At 38.2% G+C, this 12,975-nt stretch overlaps 1 non-coding gene across 1 annotated transcript; it reads right to left on the reverse strand.

The window, feature by feature from the left end:
* Positions 1–7,256: 7,256 nt before the first annotated feature.
* On the reverse strand, positions 7,257–7,328 carry TRNAD-AUC (transfer RNA aspartic acid (anticodon AUC)). Its single transcript has one exon. It is a non-coding gene; the product is annotated as a tRNA-Asp (tRNA).
* Between the last annotated feature and the right edge of the window lie 5,647 nt (positions 7,329–12,975).

The following is a 12,975-nucleotide window of genomic DNA, read 5'->3' on the forward strand; positions in this document are numbered from 1 at the left end:
AGAATATTGAGAAATCAGCTACACGGTGATGTGTTTGCACAGAATATAATTTTCTGTTTTGTGGAGATTAGCAACAAGAATTGGGGGGTCTTTTGCTTCTTTGTTATTTTTTCTATTTTACTTTAAAAATTTTATTATTTGAATATAATTGCTTTACAATATTGTGTTAGTTTCTGCTGTACAATAAGTATATAAGAGTTGGTTTTGTTGTTGTTTTTTCCAGAAATCATACTATGTCCAAGCAGTTATTTAAGAAGGACCTTATACACAATAGTCCTGACGTGACTACTAAAGTGGATAGAAATTCATGCCAACAGGACAAATGTCATTGGCTCCCTTTCCTTGTAATTTTTCAGAAGAATCTTATATAAATGTACTGATGGGAACAGCCAGTAATGGGATTCCTCAGTGAGGAAAAGAAAGTACAATATAATGAATGGTGAGCTTCCGGGCAAGAACAACATCAGCAGGAGATAAAGAGAAGTTGAGCTGTGTTCAGACTGAAAAATTATTAAGGAAGCAACAGATTAATCTCTGCTAATATGTTAGTGGCTGTATGAATATAGCAGCTGTATCACTCATGTTGTCATAACTATTATGTTCTGTCTGAAGAAAGAATCTAAATACTCAGGCTCTAGTGCTGCTGAATAGATGGACTTCTAGCACTTTAATAGAATTATTTAAGGGGAAGCACTGGGATTTTGGAAAGAGAGCACTTCTTGTATCTGAAAAGCCATGAAATCATCTGGGGAAACTGATGAACTAACTGACAATCAAGTAAGTGGACTGAGCAAGGAAGAGGACAGAAGGGCGCAGCTAACCTAGCTCAGTTGGTAAAGCATCAGCCTGCAATGCAGGAGACCACGGTTCAATACCTGGGTTGGGAAGATCTGCTGGAGAAGGGATGGACTACCCACTCCAGTATTCTTGGGCTTCCCTTGTGGCTCAGCTGGTAAAGAATCTGCCTACAATGCAGGAGACCTGGGTTCAATCCCTGGATTGGGAAGATCCCCTAGAGGAGTACATGGCATCCCACTTCAGTACTCTTGCCTGGAGAATCCCGGTGCACAGAGAAGCCTGGCGGGCTATAATCCATGGGGTCTCAAAGAGTTGAACACAACTGAGTGACTAAGTACACAGCACTACCTACTTAAGATAGAAAGATTATCGCCTTCTCATCTCATTCAGGGTAATCTTTTCTGCTTACAGACCAAGAAATGCTTAACTTGACTATTTAAAAATCTCTGACAGAGAGAAGAGTACAGAATAAAAATAGCCCTGCAGATAATTTCATCTTACATATGTTTATATAACACCCAAATTGTAAAAATTGTATTAAAAGTATAAATTAATAAGTTAGATTTTCAAAAAAAATGATTAGATAGACACAAGATGAGTAACTTACTGTATGCATCAAAATTAGTGTGCACAGCAATGTAAAATGTTGGCAACAATTATTTTACTATTTGGATTTTCTTCCTTCTTGCATTTTTAAAGTAACAAAGTAAATGGAGAAAGGTGAAAACCCTCTGGCTTTATTTTGTGGTTTAATAATAAGTCCTAAAAGAATTATCATTCTAATTCAAAATGGATGTGCATTGTCACATTCTCAGGCTTACAAAGGTTACCAATAAAAGATCAGTATAGGGAAGCCTAAGGCCAAAGTAAAGGGGTCATTTGGGCACAACTAGGAAAGAAGATTTTCCCCTATTGATCAGGTAAGCAAGATGAACCCCAAGCAGAAACAGTGCTATCCTTATAGTGAACTTCAGGTTAGCTGGAACCAATGTAGGGAAAATGATGATCCAGGTCAGGACAAGCCTGCACATGGTGAAAAGCCACAGAATTAGAGTTGAGGATCCAGGAGATGCACTTATGGTCCTGCCAACCCCTCCTGAAAATCTGGTGCGAAATATCACTCATGGTTTTACATAGTCTTATAATAGGGCCTCCGTTATAGCTGTGTTATAGCCTATAGTTATAGGCCTGTGTTATAGCTGAGCACTGAAGAATTGATTCTTCTGAACTGTGGTGTTGGAGAAGACTCTTGTGAGTCCCTTGGACTGCAAGGAGATCCAGCCAGTCTATCCTAAAGGAAATCAGTCTTGAATATTCATTGGAAGGGCTGATGCTGAAGCTGAAACTCCAATGCTTTGGCCGCATGATGCAAACTGACTCACTAGAAAAGACCCTGATGCTGGGAAAGATTGAAGGCTGGAGAAGGGGATGACAGAGGATGAGATGGTTGGATGGCATCGATGGACATGAGTTTAAGTAAGCTCCGAGAGTTGGTGATGGACAGGGAAGCCTGGCATGCTGCAGTCCACTGATCGCAAAGAGTCGGACATGACTTAGTGACTAAACTTATAACAGGGCCAGGAAAAAGTGCTTTTGTTACTGCTTCTTCCTCTGAACTACTGTTTACTCTATTTTCCCCCAAGCTTATACGTCTTTATATTGCTATGTGCTAAGTCACTTCACATTTTGTCATACTGAAGAGTTCTGACAAAACTGGAATGGGTGAATTCAATTCCAATGACCATTATATCTACTACTGTGGGCAAGAATCCCTTAGAAGAAATGGAGTAGCCCTCATAGGCAACAAAAGACCCCAAAATGCAGAACTTAGGTGTAGTCTCAAACATGACAGAATCATCTCTGTTCGCTTCCAAGGCAAATCATCAATATCACAGTAATCCAAGCCAAACACTAATGCCAAAGAAGCTGAAGTTGAATGGCTTTATGAAGACTTACAAGACCTTCTAGAACTAACACCCCAAAAAGATGTCCTTTTCATCATAGGGGACTGGAATGCAAAAGTAGGAAGTCAAGAGATACCTGAAATAACAGGCAAGTTTGGCCTTGGAGTACAAAATGAAGCAGGGCAAGGCTAACAGAGTTTTGCCAAGAGAATACACTGGTCATAGCAATCACCCTTTCCAAAAACACAAGAGACAACTCTACACATGGACATCACCAGATGGTCAATATCGAAATCAGATTGATTATATTCTTTGCAGCCAAAGATGGAGAAGCTCTATACAGTCAGCAAAAACAAGACCAGAAGCTGACTGTGCCTCAGGTCATGAACTCCTTATTGCAAAATTCAGACTTAAATTGAAGAAAGTAGGGAAAACCACTAGGCCTTTCAGGTATGAAATACATCAAATCCCTTAAAATTATACAGTGGAAGTGACAAATAGATTCAAGACATTAGATCTGATAGAGTGCCTGAAGAACAATGAACAGAGATTAATCACATTGTACAGGAGGCAGGGAACAAGGCCATCCCCAAGAAAAAGAAATGGAAACTCTGTGGGAGAGGGAGAGGGTGGGAAGATTTGGGAGAATGGCATTGAAACATGTGAAATGTCAAATATGAAACGAGATGCCAGTCCAGGTTCAATGCACGATGCTGGATGCTTGGGGCTGGTGCACTGGGACGACCCGGAGGGATGGTATGGGGAGGGAGGAGGGAGGAGGGTTCAGGATGGGGAACACATGTATGCCTGTGGTGGATTCATTTTGATATTTGGCAATAAATTAAAAATTAAAAAAAAAAAAAAAGGCAAAATTCTTGTCAGAGGAGGCCTTACAAATAGCTGTGAAAAGACGTGAAAGACTAAGGAGAAAAGGAAAGATACACCCATTAGAATGCAGAGCTCCAAAGAATAGCAAGGAGAGATAAGAAAGCCTTCCTCAGTGATCAATGCAAAGAAATAGAGGAAAACAATAGAACGGGAAAAACTAGAGATCTCTTCAAGAAAATTAGAGATACCAAGGGAATATTTCATGAAAAGATGGGCACAGGAAAGGACAGAAATGGCATGGACCTAACAGAAGCAGAAGATATTAAGAGGTGACAAGAATATGCAGAAGAACTGAACAAAAAAGATGTTAAAGACCCAGATAACCACAATGGAGTGATCACTCATCTAGAGCCAGACATTCTAGGCACAAAGCTAGTGGGGGTGATGGAATTCCTCCTGAGCTATTTCAAGTCCTAAGAGATGATGCTGTGAAAGTGCTCCACTCAATACACCAGCAACTTTGGAAAACTGAGCAGTGGCTACAGGACTGGAAAACGTCAGTTTTCATTCTAATTCCAAAGAAAGGATATGCCAAAGAATGTGCAAACTACTGCACAGCACTCGTCTCACATGCTAGCAATGTAATGCTCAAAATTTTCCAAGCCAGGCTTTGACACTACGTGAACCAAGAACTTCCAGATGTTCAAGCTGGGTTTAGAAAAGGCAGAGGAACCAGAGATCAAATTGACAACATCCATTGGATCATAGGAAAAGCAAGAGGGTTCCAGGAAGACTAGTACTTCTGCTTTATTGACTACGCCAAAGCCTTTGACTGTGTGGATCACAACAAAGTGTGGAAAATTCTGAAAGAGATGGGTACCAGACCACCTTACCTGCCTCCTGAGAAATCTGTATGCAGGTCAAGAAACAACAGTTAGAACTGAGTATAGAACAAGGGACTGGTTCCAAACTGGGAAAGTAATACATCAAGGCTGTGTATTGTCACCCTGCTTATTTAACTTATATACTGAGTACATCATGTGAAATGCCCCAGCTGGATGAAGCACAAGCTGGAATCAAGATTTCTGGGAGAAATATCAGTAACCTCAGATATGCAGATGATGCCACTCTTATGACAGAAAGCAAAGAAGAACTAAAGAGCCTCTTGATGAAAGTGAAAGAGCAGAGTGAAAAAGCTAATTTAAAACTCAACAATCAAAAAACTAAGATTATGGCATCCAGTCCCATCACTTCATGGCAAATAAATGAGGAAACAATGGAAACCATGACAGACTTTATTTTCTTGGGCTCCAATATCACTGCAGATGGTGACTGCAGCCATGAAATTAAAAGATGCTTGCTCCTTGAAAGAAAAGCTATGACCAACCTAGACAGCATATTAAAAAGCAGAGACATTACTTTGCCAACAAAGGTCTGTCTAGTCAAGGCTATGGTTTTTCCTGTGGTCATGTATGGATGTGAGAGTTGGACTGTGAAGAAGGCTGACCGCCGAAGAATTGATGCTTTTGAACTGTGGTGTTGGAGAAGACTCTTGAGAGTCCCTTGGACTGCAAGGAGATCCAACCAGTCCATCCTAAAGGAAATCAGTCCTGAATGTTCATTGGAAGAACTGATGCTGAAGCTGAAGTTCCAATGCTTTGGCCACCTGATGCGAAGAGCTGACTCATTTGAAAAGACCCTGATGCTGGGAAAGATTAAAGGCAGGAAGAGAAGGGGACGACAGAGGATGAGATGGTTGAATGGCATCACTGACTCAATGGACATGAGTTTGAGAAAACTCCAGGAGTTGGTGATGGACAGGGAAGCCTGATATGCTGCAGTCCGTGGGTTGCAAAGAGTCAGACAAGACTGAGCGACTGAACTGAACTGAAGTTGCTCCAGTCATGTCTGACTCTTTTGTGACACTATTGACTGCACCCCACCAGTCTTCTCTGTCCATGGGATTCTCCAGGCAAGAATACTGGAGTGGGTTGCTGTTTCGTTCTCCAGGGGATCTTTCCCAACCGGGGATCGAACCTATGTCTCTTTATGTCTCCTTCATTGGCAGGAGAGTTCTTTACCTGTAGCACCTCCTGGGAAGCCCTCATATTCCCATTGGGTTGGCCAAAATGTTCCTTCAGGTCTTTCTGTAAGATGTTACAGGAAATCTGAATGAACTTTTTGACGAATCCAGTGTTAATCATCTTGCAGTACTTCCCCAACTCTTCTATAAAACTCTCTCAAATCTTCCAAAACCCAGTACATAATTGTTGTGTAACAGGAAAATGTATTTTTAAACAGATTAGAGTGTTTTCTTTTGCTAACGTCCTTGTGTGTGATCTTTTTCTCTTTTAACCCATTGCCCAAAGGAGAATTAAAATTTTTATAGCAGAAATACAGAATCTGTACCTTCTGCTTTTGACACCCAAAATAAATATGTAAAGCCCAATTTCTCTTAGTCTAACTTTATTAAGAAAGTAAAAGATTTTCTAAATTTCAAAACTATTCTGTTATATAACAAAACAAGCCTGGCTAACTCAGATCAAAGAGCTGTGCTGTAGAGATAAGGGAAAACATAGTGTGTGTAGGAAGCTTCTAACAGGAAGAGAAAATAGGAAATCTTTTAAAATAGTAAGAATAAGAGTCTTTAAAAGAGGATGATATAAAATAAGGGTTATTCAGGAGCTAGAGGAAAGAACTATTCCCTCTATTTTCCAGGGTCTTAACTAAAGGGAGGGCTTCCCATGTGGCTAGTGGTAAAGAACCCATCTGCCAATGCAGGAGACATAAAAGATGCTGGTTCAATCCCTGGGTCAGGAAGATCCTCTGAAGGAGGACATGGCAACCTTCTCCAATATTCTTGCCTGGAGGAGAATCCCAGGGACAGAGGAACTTGGCAGGCTACAGCCCATAGTGTTGCAAACAGTTGGACACAACTGAAGCAACTTAGCACACACAACCAAAGAGAACAGATGTATGAGAGTATAAAAATGCCAATATAACCCCAGATAGGTTTCTGAAAGAATATGAAAGTATCTAACTTGGGTTATATCTACCCACCTTATCCAGCATATCAAGGCAGGTATGACAGTAGTGACTAATAGAAGTATCTAATCTAGATGGATATGACAGTTAATATTATATGTCAACCTGGATAGGCCATGTTGCCCAGTTCTTTGACCAAACACCAGTTAGGTGTTGCTGTGAAGGTATTTTTCAAATATGATTAACATTTAAATGAGCAAACTTTAAGTAAAGCAGCCAAATATTGGGGGTGGGGGGGATGGGTGGTGCTCCTATCAATGGAAAGACTTAAAAGACTGAAGTCTCCTGAAGACAAAGTAATTCTGCATTCTTACTGTCTTTGAACTTGAGACTACAGCATCAACTCTTCCCTGGGTCTCTAGCCTGGTGGCCTGCCTTTTTGATTGTGGACTTGCCATCCCCTACAATTGTGTGAGTCAGTTCCTTGAAATAAATTTCTCTTTCTCTTGCTCTCTCTCTCTCAGTATATATATTCAAAAATATACACTCATACACACACTCATGCTTACATACATCCTACTGGATGTTATATATATATATATATATGAAAGTGAAAGTGAAGTTGCTCAGTCATGTCTGACTCTTTGCGACCCCTGGACTGTAGCCTACCAGGTTCCTCCATCCTTGGGATTTTCCAGGTAAGAATACTGGATCGGGTTGCCATTTCCTTCTCCAAGAGATCTTCCCAACCAGGGATTGAACCCAGGTCTCCTGCATGATAGGCAGACGCTTTACCGTCTGAGCCACCAGGGAAGTCCGTTATATATATCCATTATATATATATAGTGTACTATACATCTTACTAATTCTATTTCTCTACAGAACTCTGACTAATATAGTAGATAAACCTAACCTAACCTCACTCATTCTCTATAAAATCTTCTTATAAAAAAGAAGGAAAATTAGAACTGATATTTTTCTCAGGGAGAAGCCTGGACGACATTGCACCTGAGAATACTAATAATGCACACTGTCCTCCTAGTCTGAACACTTGCCACTTTACTTGCATTGTCCTAATTTCACCTCTAAAACATTTTCAGGACACAAAGGCTATTGCCATCCCATTCTGCATGGTTAATCTGAATGTCTGGGCTATTATGGAATTGTCACTTTAGTTTTACGAGCTGAGCCTTCCCTTGTTTTTGAATGAGCTTGTATTTAATTCTTATCAGTTTTATGACAAAGTAAAACAGGAATCAAATTTACTATGCAAGCTCTGATTCATGAAATTGTTTGAACAATATTAGCATTGGACTGTAAAGACTATTACTTTCTAATAACTAATACATTTTCAAATAGGTAACAAGTCAGGGATATTTATTTTCTGAAAATGTTTTATGTCAAAAGACAATAAGGTACTATTGGGAGTAGTCATAAGTACCTTATTAAATCATGTTTTGGCATGAGTATGGTTTAGAATATGAAAATGGTTGTTAATGGGTCTCAAGCAGTTTAAAATAGATTTATAGTCACGGCTACTAGGGGCACTAAAAGTACTGTATCATAAAAAAAGAAGCTAAAGAAAGTTAAGAGACATAAATATAAGATGTGGTCAAAATATCCATAAACATCCCAGGCCCAGATGGCTTCTGGAGTGAATTCTACCAAATGTTTAAGGAAGAAATAATATCAAGCTACATATATTCTTCCAGAAACTGAAAACTAGGGACTATTTCCCAACTTATTCTATGAAGCCAGCATTGATCTGAGATAAAAACTAGACAGAGACATCAGAAGAAAACAACAAAACAAAAATTAGACCTTATCTTGTAGTGCATTTTAATTTATTGACCAAATATGAAAGGTAATGATACAGATAAAAGTCCTATGTTCTTTTAACATTTTAATTTTAATGGTCATTATGTATGTACAGAGCTTCTCTCATAACTCAGTTGGTAAAGAATCCACCTACAATGCAGGAAACCCCATTTCAATTCCTGGGTTGGAAAGATACACTGGAGAAGAAATAGACTGCCCACGCCAGTATTATTGGGCTTCCCTTGTGGCTCAGCTGGTAAAGAATCAGCCTGCAATGTGGGAGACCTGGGTTCAATCCCTGGGTTGGGAAGATCCCCTGGAGAGGGGAAAGGCTACCCACTCCAGTATTCTAGCCCGAGAATTCCATGAAATGTATAGTCCATGGGGTTGCAAAGAGTCGGACATGACTGAGCAACTTTCACTTTTCAGCTAGGAAAAGTAAGAGAAATAACTGATACATGAAACTTATTTCAGTCATCCATATGCAGGTGTGTGTGAAGTGGATATTCATTTATATACAATAATGTGCCTGTCAGGATAAAAATACAATTCTTACTAAGGGTAATGGTAAAAAAAATTTTGAACATAAATTTCTTAGACTATCAAGATTATTTCCTTGATCAATTTTTAATTCCTTCTATAGTTGAAGAATATTTTCAGAATATATGTTTCCCTTCTTGCAACTCATAAGATTTTTGTTGCTTACACAATTTTGCTTTGGAAAAACTCATAAAATATTTTCTTACACAATTTTTTTTTTTTACTGTATTATATAAACCTAGAATTATGACTCTTGGAAAATGAAACTAATTTTCAGAGTTTGATGTATGGTTTGTGCCATGAATGCTATTTTGTCTTCATGTCAATGAGTAGCTCACAATGTATGTGTATCAGCCAACTTAAATTGTTATTAGAATTGATGATATAGTGAAGTGAGTGTTTTTTCTGTGTGTAGTGTTATATTGAAGCATCAGTTCTGTTACAACAAATACCATTCATTTGTCATATAAAATACATGGAGACATTTAAGAAAGTATTTTTCCACACTTCTTTGTCACAATTTCCATTTACTAGAAACAAAACTTGGATTAATTTCAAGATAATGTAAATCTTTCCTATAGGAAAAATAAGTTATTGCACCTAACTGAGTAATATAACACAGGACTTGGGAATGGCATTACACTGAGACCTTTACATGTTTCTTTTATACTATTATGGTAAAAAAAATCTCTTTTCCTAAAGCAAAATAGATTTACTACCATTTTGATGCTATAATTTTTAGGTGTATTAATCAAAGATCTTCTTTAAAAGTCTAGAAATGGCATCAAACAAATCTTAACTATTTAAAAATTTGATGCCATCAATGACACAATGCCATTGATTTTCAGATTTGTTTTTCTGTTCAAAATTTTTCATAGAATTTTATATCCCCAGAACAACTGATTCTCACATGATTAGACAGGAAACCACCTTATACTTAACTATTAATAGTAAGTTTCATCAATTCTGTGTCCTCTTTTTCTGACTTTCGTGAAGAGAAAACATCTGCTTGCCATTCTCTATATAATAACATCATATATTTGAAGTTTGTAATTAAGTTTCCCCTGAAGATTTAATAACTATGATTCTCGAAACTCCCTTTCTAAACTTCTAAACCTGTAATCAGTTACTTCATTATGCAACAGCAGCAAAGACCCAGTGCAACCACAAATAAATATTCCAAGTTCTCCTTATTTTTTCACAAGTCTTAAAATTGTTGAGATCCAAATTGGACATATCCCATAATTTATTATTAAAGGATCTCTATCATCATACCACTCCATCTTGCGAGCACTGGTCTAGGAGTCAGGAGATTTAGCATCTATTTCTGCCTTTCCTGCTTCCCAGGCGGTGCTAATGGTAAAGAATCTCCCTGCCAATGCAGGAGATGCAAAAGACTCAGGTTCTATCCTTGGTTTGGGAAGATCCCCTGTAGTAGAAAATGGCTACCTACTCTAGTATTCTTGCATAGAAAATTTCATGGATAGAGGGGCCTGGTGGGTTATAGTCCATGGGGCCACAGAGTTGGACGCAACTGAGCACAAGAACGGAGAAGGCAATGGCACCTCACTCCAGTATTCTTGCCTGGAAAATCCCATGGATGGAGGAGCCTGGTAGGCTGCAGTCCATGGGGTTGCTAAGAGTCGGACACAACTGAGCGACTTCACTTTCCCTTTTCACTTTCATGCATTGGAGAAGGAAATGGCAACCCACTCCAGTGTTCTTGCTTGGAGAATCCCAGGGACGGGGGAGCCTGGTGGGCTGCCATCTATGGGGTCGCACAGAGTTGGACACGACTGAAGTGACTTAGCAGCAGCAGAGGACAAGAACAAAAACACAGTCCCCCTTTCCTGCTTATTAGCTTTTCTGATTTGTGTTAAGTCATCCAAATTATCTGCATTCCAGTGTACATATATATTGATGGTAGGAACTGGACTAGAAGATCTTTATTGTCTCACAGTTTTATGATTTTCTCCAGTGAAACAATTTTAATGGATATCTTTGTGTGACAAATGCTTTGCATTCTCTTCTGCAGGTTTTTTTCTTCACAAATAAAATTATCTTCCATTTATTCCCTGGGAGCTTCATTTTATTTATTTCTTCAGCTTGTCAAAGTCATTCAGAATTCTAATTTTCTACAAGGCAAAGGATACTCCTAAAATATCAGTGTTTCAATGCCCTATGCAGTATCTAGGAAGAAAGAACTCAGAATATTCGTTTGTATAGTGAATCAGTTTCAGGAATTTATATAAGATAAACAAATATGGTTATACTTAGTCTCATAAAAGAAAAGTTTCACAGGATAAAGAATAGGTCAAAAGGTGAAATTAGGAAATTCTCTGGCAGTCAGTGTTTAGGACTCTGTGCTTACACTGCCAAGGGCCCAGGTTAACTCCTTGGATGAGGAGCTAAGATCCTGCAAGCCTCATAGCATGACCAATAAAAGGGGGAAGTGGGATTAGCCAATCTTTACTGTTCCTCCTCCATTTTTCCCTCTTCCACTAATATTTATTTAATACTCCCATTTACTGTGCTCAGTGCTGTGCCAAGAAAGCATAACAGATGAATTCTTGTCCTTGCAGAACTCACATCCTAAAATAGGTATCATTGAAGTGAGAAAAAGGGTAAAAAAAAAAATAGACTTAAAATATGCAAAGAATAAATGACTGTTTCAAAGTACATGTACTTTTACCAATATGTGCTTGTTGGAATCTGGTAGTAAAAGGTTCATCTTCATCAAGTCTAAACTTATGACTTAGACTATGGCTTCTGCCTTGTTCACCTTCATATGACTTTTAAGAGGAATCTTGTCTGGAAACAGATAGTGTCTTTTTATTCTCGTATCACTTCTGTTTATTTACACCTACTCCTCCTCCTTCTTTCCCTTCTCCTTCTCCTCTCCCCTCTCTATCCTGTCCCCTATGCGTGCGCGCGCGCACACACACACACACACACAATTTCCTCCAATTTAAGGTACTTCATGTAGAGTGAGTCCCACAATCTCCTTGGAACCAGGTTTCCTAAATTAGTCTCAACTTTTTCTCAAAATTACTGTCAAATCTTTCTTCTTGAGAATAAAATCAAAGGGTTCTTGAGAAATAATAATAATGGTAAATCAAGCGTAGCTTTTTCCCACCAAGGCTTTGAATCGCTAGTATAGGGACTATAAGTAATTTTTGCTAGAGTAAGGTGTGCATATTCTTAAACTTCTATCCTCATAGTTGGAAAGGTCATAAGAACTATAAAAGAAGAGTTGGAAATTTTCCTGGAGAACTGAAATGGGATGAGATAAGTTTTAGAAATATTCTCACAGTATTTGAGAATATTCGGAGTGATCTAAGGAGTAGATATAACAGACGAAAGAGCTAGTGGAATAAGCAGACTGGACATATCTTTATAGTCTAATTTGTAACTGTGGATGAAGGATTAGACAGTAAAGAAGAGAGACAGCAAAAGAAGAATCTTAATGAGTGGTTTGATAGTTGAAGTGATGGATCACTAACTCTACTCCTGACAAAACACATAAACACCCACAACTTTCCTTTCTTTGTAAAATGTGGCTAAATGTACTCCCCTACTGAGGAAATGTCAAAAATAACAAACAATAAAAATCACTGAAAAGTTACCATAAAAAATCCCTTAAATAAAAGCAGCTTTTCTCCAGAATTTTTTCCTAAGCTTTATTCAACTTTTCTATAAATTTATTTTAATATGCCAGTTTTTATTCTCATAGAATACGTCTATCCTGTTGGGAGATCTAAAAGAATTTTTTCCTTTGTCAACTGAAACATGTAAGTTTTAATAGTGTTCATTGTAAATAGCTCATTGTACAATAGTGTTCATTGTAACATAAGATTTGTACTTTTTTCATTAAAAAAATCATATACTAGAGCAAGACTGGTGATAAGAATGACAGTAAATAAAAACACAATAATAGGGAGATGCTAAATCAGATGAGCCACAATATTTAATATAAAACAAATCTTCTAAAATTCCTTTTACATTACAATACCCAAGACATGGAAGCAATCTAAAAGTCAATCAACAGAAGAATGGATAGAGAAGATGTGGTACATATATAAAATGGAATATTAGTCAGCCG

This window comes from Bos indicus, chromosome 2 (assembly GCF_029378745.1).
Source record: "Bos indicus isolate NIAB-ARS_2022 breed Sahiwal x Tharparkar chromosome 2, NIAB-ARS_B.indTharparkar_mat_pri_1.0, whole genome shotgun sequence".
NCBI lineage: Eukaryota > Metazoa > Chordata > Mammalia > Artiodactyla > Bovidae > Bos > Bos indicus.